The sequence below is a fragment of the Vidua chalybeata genome, chromosome Z (genome assembly GCF_026979565.1).
Source record: "Vidua chalybeata isolate OUT-0048 chromosome Z, bVidCha1 merged haplotype, whole genome shotgun sequence".
Taxonomy (NCBI): domain Eukaryota; kingdom Metazoa; phylum Chordata; class Aves; order Passeriformes; family Viduidae; genus Vidua; species Vidua chalybeata.
In genome coordinates, this window is record NC_071570.1 from 32,795,590 (window position 1) to 32,809,896 (window position 14,307).

General features: G+C 40.9%; 1 protein-coding gene across 3 annotated transcripts in view; it reads right to left on the reverse strand.

The window, feature by feature from the left end:
* The window catches only part of GPBP1 (GC-rich promoter binding protein 1), a 39,013-nt gene extending 37,159 nt beyond the window's left edge, over positions 1-1,854 (reverse strand). For all 3 annotated transcript variants that reach the window (XM_053931572.1, XM_053931570.1, XM_053931571.1), the window contains exons 1-2: positions 1,244-1,854; positions 363-424 (exon numbers count right to left, since the gene is read on the reverse strand). The gene's annotated coding sequence lies outside the window, so the exon portion shown is untranslated. The remainder of the gene's footprint in view (positions 1-362; positions 425-1,243) is intronic.
* Positions 1,855-14,307: the final 12,453 nt, after the last annotated feature.

Genomic DNA, 14,307 nt, shown 5'->3' on the forward strand with positions numbered 1-14,307 from the left:
AAGTACTTTATTTGTAGTCAAAATAACAAGCTACAGGAGTTAAAATACACTGCAGGAATTTTTAAATACAGTTTCACATACTTAACTACACTTTTTCTACAAGGTTTTAACACATGCAATCTTCCCAAATATCTTTACACTGCCCTTAGAGAAAGCATTTTTTTAATTAGTTCACTACTACTAATACTTCAGTATTGTAGAAGCTCTCAAAAGTATTTTAAAAGGTGACAACTGAGGTAAATGTGCAACCTCTACAAGACGCTCAGTTTAAAGTCTACCCAATAATGCTTTAATTATTTAAAGCCTTATGAATCACCGGGGTGGGGTAGGGAATAGAGAACTTCAGTAAAATCACCACTGACTTTTGAATTATGTTGATCTGTCCATCTTAATTTTCTTTCAGGCAGTTCTGTTGAATGCAAACCTACAAAAAATTATTACAAACACATTAATGCCAAAATTAAAAACTATTCAATCACTGTGGGATGAAGAAAACTACAATACATCTGAAAAAAAGCAAGGAAAATAAGCCAATTCACCACTAGATTTAATTTTGATTCATTCCAAGGAGAAGGAGCTTTTTTTGAAGTGCTATACTTGCAGACCAGTCAGTCTAATTCATTCCCATTACAGAACAGGAAAATACACTGAAGTCAATCTTATAATATCAACACAGAAAAAAGCTAATCTGCATAGACAGCAAAATAATTTTTGGTAAAAAGAAACCCTCTGGCTTTCGTATGTGACAAAGAATAGTCGAAAGGAAAAAAAAAAAAAGAGTAAAAAACCCTCTATATTATTACTACCCTGAAGCTGCAAACATATCTAACACAACTGGAAGGTATAACACAAGCAAGCTATCCAGAAGACTTTGTCAAAACGAAATAACATTCACTGTTGAGATTACAACATTAAGATGAAGGCTAAATACCTTATGGATTTAGTCTAGATATAGCTACTTTTTAATCTCACATAAAAATCACACTCTTATCTACATATTTCTCCTTGTACCTGTATTCTTCAAATTCTTAAGGAATTATTCCATTAATTATAAAAGCCAGCAAGTAAAAATCAACCAGGTTCAACATTCTCAAAAAAAAAAAAAAAAAAAAAAAAAAAAAAAAAAAAACCACCTAAAAAACACCAAAGAACCTCTAACCAGTAAAAATTACAGGCTTAACTGTTCTACCGATAAAATGTTTTTTTCAAATGTAATTTGATTTATGAACACTACGACACTTACCTAATCCAAGAGGACCACACAAGGTGCTAGTGCTGCGTGATTTATATTTTCCAGTTTGTTTTCCTTGAGATAATATCCCGAGTTCCTGTTGGTACTACATTCGTGGCAGTTTGACATAGATTTGACCTCACAGAAATCAGCTACCCATCCTTCTCGCCTACAGATACTGCAAGGGTATTTACGAACTCTGCCAATGTCTGTCTTAAAAACCTTTCCTTTTCTCTGTCAGTTTCTTCTCTTGCCTATTGCATGCAGATACCACTATATGCAGCATCAGCTCCAAGTGAAATAAATATAGGTTTTACTCCACAAACTGTGACGTCAAAACCCCGAATTTCACATATGAACTGTAGAACATTTCCCACCTTCCGGTAGCAGAGGCATTTGTAAACAGTTATCTGGATACCTCCGTACTGCTTCTGGGCAACATTTTTCAACAAAAATATTAAATAAAATACAAAAGAAAAAAGTATAAACATACATCTATTAAATTCTTCATTTATAAAATCGGTCTCACTGCAAAACGAGAGAAGATTATGTCAGAAAATCTAAAAAATGAAATAAGTGGGTAAAAAAAATCTGCCATTAAACTTTTCAGCAACGTCCCATAGTTACTCAGGCCACATTTAACCCGGGGCCAGTTAACAAAACTGGTTAAACCTCTGACTCAGAAAGAATGTTGCCGAGAAGAAAAAGAGTATGTAAAAAGAGGAAAGCACTTTATTTTGGCAGCTGAAGTATTCAGAACTTCATAAATTTAGCTACGTATCCATGCTACGCGGACAAAAGAATCCAAGGGGAATGTGCTCGACACTGGTAGAAGAAAAAACCTCACGACTTCCTCAATTCTCTTCCTAGGTGACAACTGCTTGTTTCAGAGGCATTTTCAGGACAAAGCACGCACAAATAATCCCAGAACTGTGTCCGATATTTCTTTCCTTTCACAGGAAGCAACTGCTGCAGGTCAGGGTCCACCTTTTTTCTTCTCTGCCAGCTGAAGCAAAAGGCTGCAAACATCCAGGACTGACTCTGTCGTTCAAGCAACCTAATGTAAAAAGAACCAGAAAAAACAGCTTTCCCTTATGAAATCCGGGCTGGCGTTAGACAAACACAAAACAAACAAAACCCAAAAGCCTGAATCTTAAAAACAAAAAACAGACAGAAACCTGGATCCTAAAGAGCAAACACAGATGGAGTCAGGGAGCCGAGCCCGAGAGCGGAAGCTTCGGTTACACCTCCAGTCACTGCGCGGAGAGGGCGGCAGGAGTGTCTGACGGAGGGCGCAGCCTATCAGCAAAATCCTCCTGCCTCTCAACCCCGGGAGAAAAACACACTGGGCGAGCGACGGGTGACAGGCAGTGGGGGCTGGGAGTAAAGAGGAGGGGTGAAAACAGGGAAAGAAAGGGTCATGTCTCGTTTTATTGGGAAAGCTGAAGAGATATACAGGAAGCACCCGGGCGGGAAGCGCTGACCTGGGCCAGGGACATTTCCCGGACAGGCGGCGGGAGCCGCCGTAGGTGCGCCGCCCGGGGTATGCTTCCTCTCCCGGCGTGAGGGGACAGACAGACCCTGCTCCGGGGTGCGCGGACACACAGAACCCCGCCTCTCGGGGTGCACGACGTCCCGCTGCGGCTCCGCCGAGTGCTCGTCCTCTGCCCTCCCGCCGGCCGCCCCGCTCCCGCCGGCGGGGGCGGCTCCCCCTGCCGGCCCCGAGGGCAGTCGGGGCAGCACGGCGGGGGAAGGAGAGTGGCGTCCCGGCTGCCCTGTGTCCGGCTGCCCTGTGTCCGCCCTTTCCCGGGGGTGTCTCGGGGGTGTCCCGAATGCCCCGCTCGCTCCCCACCCCGGGCGCGCGCACACCGCCCGCTCGTCCCGCTCCCTCAAAATGGCGCCGCTCCGCGCCGCAGTGCTCCCCAAGCGCACGCGCACGCTTCGTGCGAGGCCTCGCGCGGGAGCCCGGGGAGGAGCGGGCGGGGCCCCCGGTTCCGCCCCCGCCGTGACGTCACGGGAACCATCCCGAACGTTCCGCGCTGGACTGGGAATCCCCAGAGCGCGCCCCGCCCCCGCGGCGGGAGTCCCCGGCGCCGCCGTAATTAACCGTGCAGCGGCGCAAAAGCAACGAGCGTCGAGGCGGTGCCGGCAAGGCGCGCTCAAACCGAGAGCCGGGCTCGGCCCGCGGGTCAATCGGACCGGTCCGGGCTGGCGCCGCGGGAGCTCGGCTGGAAGGTCCGTACGCCGCGTATGTGTGCGAGAGCGCCCACCCAGCGCGGCCCTAGATCAGCCTGGTGCCCGTGAGATCCCCGCCATGAGGAAGCAGGGTGCAGCGGGCACCGGGAAGCGCAGGTCCCTTCGCGGTGCCCGCTGCTGCGGACAGAGCGGGCGCTCCGCAGCGCCAAGCGCCGCCCGCACCCGCAGCGCGGTTTAATCGCGGCACCGGTGGGGCCCGAGGCCAGTAAAAACCGATAACCACCGATTAATAAAACAAAATAGAATCTTCGCTAAATCGACATGTACTTCATTGTACAAGCGCACGTGTGGAAATACCCTGGAGGTCCGCGTGTGCAGTTTTGAGAGAAAAGTGATGAGTAGATTCTTACTGCCTGGGATCTAAATGCCTAAATCACCGTTTTGCAATTCTGAAATCCTTTTACCAATGCAATCAAAATTGTTTTTTAAAATAATTAGGTAAAAAAAAAAAAAGTAAATTTACAAAATTATATTTAGATGTAGTTAGAAAGAACGCAGGCAAGTGTTTGTAGCGCCTGCATTTGATTCTGGATTTTCTTTGGAAGTTTCCTCCACAAGTTTTAAGTTATTGTAGAAACTGAGATTATGCACTGACTTTTGACAAAAATTGTCTCAAACTTCAGGATTCTTCTTTTAAGTGTATTTTACAGGCATGTATATGTGGCCAAAGTAAATTATTTTTCATAACTTGATAAAAATCACTAGAAAGCAACAATTCCTTTTTTTTTACAGAAACTTGACTAAAAATCATCAACTGAGAAAATAAAGTAGAAAAAGCACATGATAATTTCATCTTTAAACTGACAGAAGCTCTGAAACAATTCAGAAGCTCTGAAACATTAATCTTCAGCTCAACTCTGAGTAGCTAAACCCCAGTTCTGATTTCTAACACCAGCAGTGTTTTTCTAAGTTCAAGATTTCAATATTCATTACAGTCTTGACTGCAGTGAAACCTCCATTCTCCTCATCCTTGAAATTGTTTGTTCTTTAATTTGCCTGTGCTGCAAAAGCAAGGATTCCCAGGAAGGATGTGAGAGCATTCCCTGTATCCCTTAGTTATTTGCATAGCTGGATGCCAAACCTGAAACCATGAGCAGGAAAGGCAGGGCAGTGCTCTGCCACTTGGCCCAGTTATGAGCCAACAACCCAGCAGCTGGCCTTGATGAGCCACACACCACTGGCCTCAGTCCATCCTCAATCCAGCCTGTCCAGATCCCTCCCTTCCTGCCCTCCAACAGGCTGACTTGGTGTTGTCTTTAACACTGAGGATACACACTCAATCCCCTCATCCAGATCACTGATAAAGATATTAAACAGAAGTTCCCCCAGTGCTGAGCCCTGGGGAACCCCACTCATGACCGGCCATCAGCTGGATGGAACTCCACTCACCACCACTCTCTGGGCCCAGCCATCCAGGCAGTTTTTACCCAGTGAACAGAGCACCGGTCCAAATTATGGGCTGCCAGCTTTTCCAGGAGAACGGCATTGGAGACAGTATCACAGGCTTTACTAAATTCTAGGAAGACAACATCCACAGCCTTTCCTTCATCCACTAAGCAAGTTACCTGGTCATAGGAGATCAGGTTGACCAAGCAGGACCAACTTTTTCTGACACCATGCTGAATGGGCCTGATCCCTTAGCTGTCCTGCACATGCCATGTAGATTGCATTATAGCACTCAAGATTATCTGTTCCATAACCTTGCCAGGCACCAGCGTCAGACCTGTAGCTCCCCAGAACCTCCCTCCAACCCTTCTTGTAGATAGGTGTCACATTGGCCAATGTCCACTCAAGTCACCTGGGACCTCACAGGTTAGCCAGGGCCATTGGTAAATGAGGGAGAACAGCTCAGTGAGCTGTCCATCCAGACGGTGGATTCCGTCTGGCCCTCTACACTTTTGATGTCTAAGCAGCTCAGCAGGTCACTAACTAACTTCTACTGGAGAGGGGCTCAATTCTGCTCCTTGTCCTTGTCTACCAGCTCAGAGGGCTGTTTGCCTTGATAATAACTGTCTTCTTGTTAAAGGTTGACCCAAAGCAGGCTTTAACTACCTCAGCCTTTTTCTCATCTTTAGGTACAATGTTTCCCTCTGCATCCAATAAGGTATGGAGATTGTGCTTGGTCCTGCTTTTGTTGTTTTTTTAATGAGAACCGTTTTAATTATCTTTCACAGGAGTGGCCAGATTAAGTTCTAGCTGAGTTTTTGCCTTTCTAACTTTCAGTCTACATGACCTAATAATATCCTTGCTCACTTCCCGAGTTGACCTTCTTCTAAAGGTCATAAAATCTCTTTTTTAGCCTGAGTTCCAGTAAAAGCCCCCTATACAGCCAGGCCAGTCTTCTTTCTCTCTGCCCCCTCCAACTCGTCTTTTGGCAAATAGGGATGAGTCACTCTTTAAATGAATTTAAGATTTCCTTAAAGTATGTTCAGCCTTATTGGATCCCTTTGTTATTAAGGACTGTTTCCCAAGGGACTCTCTGAACCACTGTCCTGAACTGGCCAAAGTCTGCCCTCTGGTAGGCCAAGGCAAAAGTTTAGTTGATGCCATCTCTTCCTTCAAGAAAGCTATAATTTCTCTTCCTTCACCAATTGAAAGCTATCATTTCGTGGTCACTATACCCAAGACAGCCTCTGACCACAACATCACCCCCAATCCCCCTCTATTCATAAACAGCAGGTTGAGTGAGGTCTTCCCTCACTGGCTCACACACACTATCTGTGTGAGGAAATTGTCTTCCATGTGGTCTAGGAACCTCCTAGAATGCCTCTTCTCTGCTGTGCTGAGTTTCCAGCAGAGATCCAGCAAGTTAAAGCAAAGTCTCCCACAACAGATCACTGGCTCTTGTTAGATCCCACTACCAGGAGCCAGTGATCATGAGATATCCTCCAGCTGCCTGTAGAATGCTTTGTCTGCCTCTTCATCCTGGTTAGGTGGTCTTGAACAGGCTACCACTAGGATATCTGCCTTGATGGCCATCCCCTTGATTCCTACTCATCAGGACTCAAACTTACAATATCACTATCCTTGAACTCTATACAGTTGAAACAATCCCTACTGTACAAGGACACCCCACCACCTCAGCTAATGAGATGAAGTATGAGACCAAAAATGTATTTTGGTAGGTACTTGAAATGTGCTCTCATTTATAGTAGTGGAATACAAAATACTTACATGAGTAGAGTACACACTCAGATTGCTAATTAAGGAAATACTACAGAAAAATATAGAAACATAATTACTTTCCTACTATTACACATTCTTGTGTCATTCCAGAAGATGTACAAAATACTTCATCTTTTCTTAAAAACCCAATGTGCCCAATATACAACCAATCTGAACCAAAGGATCATGCAGAAAGCCAAAATAAAAATTTCCATGTAAGAGGTTTAAATCTGATTAATACAAATTTGATCCAGAAAGCTTCTGATGCAGGGAGCCCAATATTTAAAATCTAGAAAGCAAATGGCCACCTAATGCTAATAATAAAAACCCCAATTCTAATGTATGTTCTTCTCAGCAAATGATTATTCGTATAATTAGCTCCTAAACACAGTGAGAGTTCCTCAATACAAACACAGTTCTAATGAACCATCCTAACTGCAAAGTTTTAAGTATCTTTCAGCTGCATGTTCACTTCTATTTTAAGTAGGAAAATTAAAAGAATGGAAGCAGTATACAAAAGTGTACAACAACATCTAGTCATTATCATTTGCAGTAACGTAATGAACACTAGTGTAAAGTATCTGGGCTTGTCTATTTTTATGTATTATGCCTTCCAGGTAAGAAAGTTGACTTTACCAATTTATTCCAGATTTCAGTGGGTCTGTCTACATAAATAAGACAATGGGATTTGACTATATTAAATATTTGGCTATTATTATTTGCATTATGTTATGTATAACCTCTAGTTATTTGATTTTTCAAGAGTTCTGAGCATCTCTGCATCCAATGCATTTCATATAATACGCAAGTACTAGACAGGTCTGGAAATTAAAACACAAGTGTCTATTGAGTCCTTAATTTCTGAAGAACTTGTATATTAAAATTACCATTGCAGAATGTTGGGCAAAGACTTCAATAAAGCTGTAGTTAACAGTCCATATTTTGAAGTAATACCTTTCATTTTGAATTAAAATACCATTAATTTTGAATTATATAAATTTGACCTATATTATAGAAATAAATTGATCATTTTACCTGTCTCAAGATAATGTCAGTCTGTTCCTATCTCAAATAATCAGTATCTTGGTGACACTAGTGAAAAGCCAGGACAAAAACTGGGAGGCCATGCTTTTCTTTATGCTAATTAGAGACACAAACTCTTTTAGGCCAAGCTTTTAAAATAGCAGCTTCTCTGTTTCAAGTTTTTCACATATATTGTAACTGAAAATAGTCTGACTAGTAGTTTTTTTCCCCTTCAGCAGTAGAAGCTTTCATCTCCAATAACACATTCCATAAACACTGTGCAGTATGAAGCTAAGGGCTATTTGAAGCCAATTGAATGGTTTATCTCCATTAAGTAGTATTCCTTCCTCGTTATGAGAGATAATAAATAGAGGTTAAAAGGGTTCAACTGTTCTTCAGATGTGTCCCATATGAACACTGCCTACATTACATTTCTTCTGTTGAAGGAAAGTCATGGTGTACATCTTCTCCAAAATACTAAACATCTGAATTCTAAATGTACTAATCTCCTGTCACCCATGAAGTAATAGCAAGTGAATATTCACTGTTCTAAGTTAAAAAAAAAAAAAAAAAAAACTAAAAATACTAACTCTTAATGACAATAAACTCTTTAGCTAAAAAAGGAATTACGTTGAAGGAGTTATGAACTAAACATTCAATACCAAGTGAGTAATTGGATGCTTCTCTCTACCCTACTCTTTTCTCTATAAAGTGAAATTTCTGTGTTTTTCCTGCAAGTAGCCTTGCTACCTTGTGAACATTTAATAAAGCATATTAAATTTGAAATAAGGAGACCAGATAACTGGTACGATATCAGGATCTTGCAAATTCCTAAATATAAGCAGATTTCAGTTTAATGCTGTTTCATTTCATATCCAATTTTATTTACTTTAGCCCTTTTTTCTTTACAAAATCTGTATTGGCACCAACTTTTGCCAATTTTCCCTTTTTTAATTACTGGATTAATTTAGAAACTTTGCATATCCATGTGAAGTGAAAAAAAACTGGTTTTGTAAGGATTTTCTGCAAGTTTTGCCCATCAATGTGAACAGTACAAAGTTTTTGAAAGTATGTGTATCTTTGTGAACTCTTTGAAAGACAGTGATGATATTTGCTGTGAACTTGGTCATTCATGGAGGGACCTGAAAGAAGAGATTGCTAAGCCATTCTCCATCACTTATCATCAATCCTGGCTAACTGGGGACGTTCCAGTTGACTGGAGGTTGCCAAATGAGAAGCTCATCCATAAGAAGGGCCAGAAGAAGGATCCAGGGAACTAAAGGCGTCTCAGCCTGACCTTGGTGCCCAGCAAGGTCATGGAGATGATCATCTAAAGTGTTATCAGACAGCACACACAGGACAGCCAAGGGATCAGGCCCAGCCAGCACGGGTCAAGGAAAGGCAGGTCCTGCCTGAGCAACACCAAGCTGGGAGGTGTTCAAGAAATTACTGGACATGGAACTTTGCTCTAATTGTCAAGGTGGTGATCAAAGGTTGGATCCTATGATCTCAGAAGTTTTTTCCAGCATAAAGGATTCTGTGATTCTGTAATTATTACAAAGTGTCTCAAAAGAAATAGGCAAAACACCCTCAAAACACAAGTACCAGGCCTCCTGTTTAGGAAATACTCCCCCCCAATTCTCACAAAACAAAGATATCTTACTACACTATAGCAATGTTGCCAGAAAGGCTCATAACATAGCTTTAATAAGTAAAGATAAGTTTCTTGGAAATATTTTTTAAATTGTGATGTCTATTGTGTATGCATTTAAAACATTTTGAGAGACACTGAAAAACACAATGGGTTTTTTCCTTCATAATGTGTGACACATCTGCCAGTGTTATAAAATGAAAACTAGCAATGTGCAATATTGAGGAGAAACTGTTTCTTATTAGGCTGACAATTGTTTGTAATTGAATGACATACTTACCTTTTCATTAAAAACTTCCTCCTTGATCAATAGTAGGACATACAGAGGAGGTACTTGATCATCTGTTTTTCTTTGCATAGCTGAGTAACAGTTGTCTTCAGTTATATTGCAAGGGTAGTCCCATGTCAGCATGAAGATGATCAGAAGGATGCTTTCTCTAAGCAAGAAGACCTTCCTGGGAAAGCTGTGCCTTTAACGGAGCATAGGGCTTATTTCTTTCACACCAGGGTTATCCATCCCAGAGGTGTTAAAATCTAAGGAGGGCTGAAGGTTGCAGCCTAAGGTAGACCCCTGTTAGGAAGCCTTCCTTGGATGACCTCTGTAAAAATCTCCTAAATTAAAGTATTCACATTATACCACCTCTTGTGCACATCTCTTGTGTAATTAACAGTGCTGTAATTATTTGCACGTGTAAGTCATATATCTGTAAGTCTGGAAAAAACATCTTGCTATAAATCTTTCCATTTTTGTAAGCTTCATCAAAAGTAAGCTCCTTTGCTCACTACTAAAATTAAATTGTTGTTTATTGTTGGTTTTTGCTATTTTTATTATTTTTTTATTATCATTAAATACTTGCCATAGCCAAGAACATTTCAGTGTCCCACGCTCAGATGGACAAGAGGCTGGGGGAGCATGGCCAGAAGAGCTGACCCAAACTGGCCAAAGTTCCATATACAGAAGGACATGGCCAGGATGTGCACTGGGGGGAGCTGTCTGGGAGGTACTGATTGTTGCTGCAGGATGACAGGCTGGAAATCTGTCATTGGGCGGTGAGCAACTACATTTGAGCATCTCTTGCCTTTCTGGGGTTTTATTCCTCTCTCTCTGTTTCATTATTGTTGTTGATGATGAAGGTATTATTGATATCATTATAATTTGTATTATTATATTTTATTTTATTTCAATAATTAAACTGTTCTTATCTCCATCTACAATTTTACTTTTTTTGTTCCTGACTTTTCTCCCTACCTGGGGAAAACGAGCAGGCAGTTGCACAGTATTTAGATGCCAACTGAGTTAATCGATGACAAACAACTAGGAGATTTTAAACTTACTCAGAACATCCATTCTCTGTTGAAATAAAATCCTCAAATTGATAGCATCTGCACAACAAGAAATGTGATTATGAGTAGTAAGCGATATGCCTAATACACAGATGAGGTTCCTTTCATCCTCCCCTCCGAAAGCTCAAAGAATATAGATTGGTGGGAGATAGTGCCTTGTATTTTTATAATATTTCTTTTCCAATAAGTTGAACACTGCTGTGACATGATCGGTCATCCCTGACATCAAATTATTAGGATGGTTCCCATGTGTTTCATGACCAGCAGCCTTCCTTTTCATTACCCTTTAGGTTACTAAGTTCAACTGTCCACCTAAAACAGTTGGTCTCTGACAGAAGTAGAAGTTTTGGGTGCAGAGATATGTGCAAGTCTGGACATAAATTCTGTATTCTGGACAGAAGTTCTGTGCTTCTTGGTGGTTTTAATGTCAAGCAAACATCCCTGAGCATATTTAACTTACTAGCACAGATACAGGCAAAAAAAAAGGTCCAAGACCAGCTCCATTTCCTGAACATTTGCTTTTTTTTTTCCTTATGCCTATAGAAAAGGCTATTTGAGGACATTACTCTAGGGCTTTGGGCAATGGGTTGCTGGAAGAGTGTGGACTGAAGTAAAAAAAGTAGCACCGTATCCACACCACCTAGACACAAAGTAAGACTACAAATATGCTTATGATAATCTCTGATCATCATGTGATCATCTATGTTCATGACAGCACACACTAAGAGTGCAGGAAGCAAAAGACTAAATTTTGCCTTTCTTTAGGAGTGATGGAGAAAAAATTGCTACATATCAAGAGATTTTTTTCTAGAGCTTCTGCCCTCTTTGTCTTAAAATTCCCCATCTATAACTGCTCAGTTTCATTGCATTGTTGGGGGTTTTTAGTTTCAGGTTTTTTATAAATAATTTTAGTTGTTTTGTTTCCACTTTCTTTACTGTTTCAATTAATTGGAACAATTTTTTGTTTGATATTAAATCAGATGATAAAATATAGCCAAAACACATATATATATAATGTATCATCTTCCATTACTTAATAAAGTACAGTTTAGGCAGATTTTTGTCCCATCTTCTTGATTCCAATTCAAGAGAAAGGACACCTTGAAATACAGAACTCCATGGGTTTTAAAATGCATGATAGCTATGGAAAACTACATCTGCATTGATGCAATTATTTGATTTGTTCTGTATATGCATAGGTATATTTTCTTCTGCCATGTCTAATTCTAAGTCCTTGTAAAGTAGAAAGAGCAATCTTACCTTGCCTTTCTATTCAGGGAGGCAGGGCAGAGGGCAGAAACACACTTGTGATAGTACTGGGCTCCGGAAGAAGCTCCACACCAATGCCATACCAGACTCCACCAAAGTACAAGATTTTGTTTCCAAGTTACATTTTATAAGCATTTCAGGTTCTCACCCCTGTTCCTGGAGAAAACCTGAGAAAGCAGTGATGCAATCACATCCCTGCTCTTTTCCATTTCCATTAAGAACAATTCTAGCCCAGTAATTCACCATCCTCACTCTTTATCTTGATCTGCACTCAGTAAAAACCACTGGGAGGCAAAACATCGTGTAACAGCATAGAATACAAGTGCATTATAAATATTACAATCCAACCCTCACTGTGATCCAGGATCACAGCAGTTCTTTTCAAATCTTCAAGATCCAGATTTTTTTACTTTTCTTTATCTTAAGTATTGGAATGTGCAAATATTTGTATGTTTTTCTGTATAGCTAAAATTTCCAAGTACAAAACTAAATCTCAGTGAAAATTCTTTTCGCTGTTATGCTTTAGAATCCAGTGATTTTTATTTTCCTTGCAGCCCCCTGTCCACAGCTCTGAGCAGTAGTTTCTCCAGAATACTTCCTGCACCTTACATGGCAGCTCTGGAAAACACATCATGACATGCTGTAATAGAGCTATGAGCTCATGCTATTTTATCAAAGAGTACTGAATTAATAATAAAAATCTCAGTTTTTAAATATAATTTAAAAACTCAGTTCTAAATCTGATAAAATATATTAACTAGCAAATTAACAATCAATTTTTCTGTAAAATTGCACACAATTTAAAAGCTTAATCATGTTAAACAGTTAAATGACTCTGAAGTAATCTACTTCAGGAGTTAGGAAATAGGTACTTACATCCAAATTGGAGAGCATTCCTATTAATAAAATGTATATAGTAGCAAATATGTACTTTCCTGAATTGAGATTTTTTTTTCCTGATGCATTTTCTTTGCAATTTTATTGATAAGATGAACAGGCCTGTGTATATGTTACACACTCTGAGCTCATGAGAAGCTATTTGCCTTACCCAACCTGAGGCTCAAGAGAATAGGGAACTGGATTTGTTGTTTTTAGACGGAACAAAACTTAGGCTAAGTAGCGTTAGTGGGTTATAATGATATTCTGGATCAGTCTGAGGTTGACAAGATTAAATCTGCTTTCTTAATTTTTGAGTGGAAAGGACCGACTCTTTCTTCTGAATGTTTGAGCATGTGCAGTGTCCCCTGACATAGCTCATCTGTCTGTTGCTGACCATTTTTACTAGGTAACTTCAAAAAACACGAAGGCTGATCAGGCTACAGAGGTTGAGGTACTGATGAAGCTGCCAGTGACTGTGATAACTTTCCTAAAATATGTGTTTCTGCAAAGATTCGCATGATTTTTATGTTGTCAGCATTCTACCACAGGAACATTGAAAGCAGTATGACTACATTGTAGCTGCTGTGTAGTTTGAAGGCATATGAACAGCTTGAGTATTGGAATTATATTAGACTCAGCAGTGCAGCATTTCACTTACTCTGTTTCTCAGAGCAACAGGTGCCAGCAGAATGAGTTGAACATTGTAGAATTCTCCTGCTCAAGTACCTAAATTAGCTTGAGATCTCTACACTGTCTCCAAACCGAACTTAGGACGCATCCAAAGCAGCCATTCACTTTGTGTACAGCCTTGAGCCTCCCAAATGCCCCATACGGGACGCAGCCTAGGGCACTACTGTCTGTGAGTGTTGCTGTGACACACACCACCCCTCCAGCAGAACAATATTCAATATAAGCAAGTATGGCCATGGAAATTTGGCCAGAAGCAGGAAATTGTGAATCCAAAATTAAAAGCATCGGTGTTTATAGCCTGGGATGAAGGAATCAAACTAAAGACAGCCCAACCCAACTTTATGCATAGAGGTACAAAAAATGCCACTAAGAGAACAGGAAGAGTATGGCCAACAGGTCAAGGAAGGTTGATCCTTTCCTTCTACTTGGCCCTTGTGAGGCTACATCTGGAGAATGGTGCTCAATTCTGGACTCCTCAGTACAAAAAAGATAAGGAGTACCAGAGAGTGTCCAGTGAAGGGCAACAAAGATCATGAGGGGACTGGAACATCTCTCTAATGAGGACAGACTACAGCACCTGGGCCTGTTTAGTCTAGAGAAGACTGAGAGGAGATCTTATTGATGTGTATAAATATCTCCAAGGCAAATGCCAACAGGATGGTGCCAGACTTTTTTCAGTGGTGCCCAGCAACAGGACAAGATGTAATGACCATAAATTAAAACAAAAAATTCCACCTAAATATGAGGAGGAACTTTACATTGAGGGTAGCAGTGCACTGGAACAGGCTGGCCTGGCGAG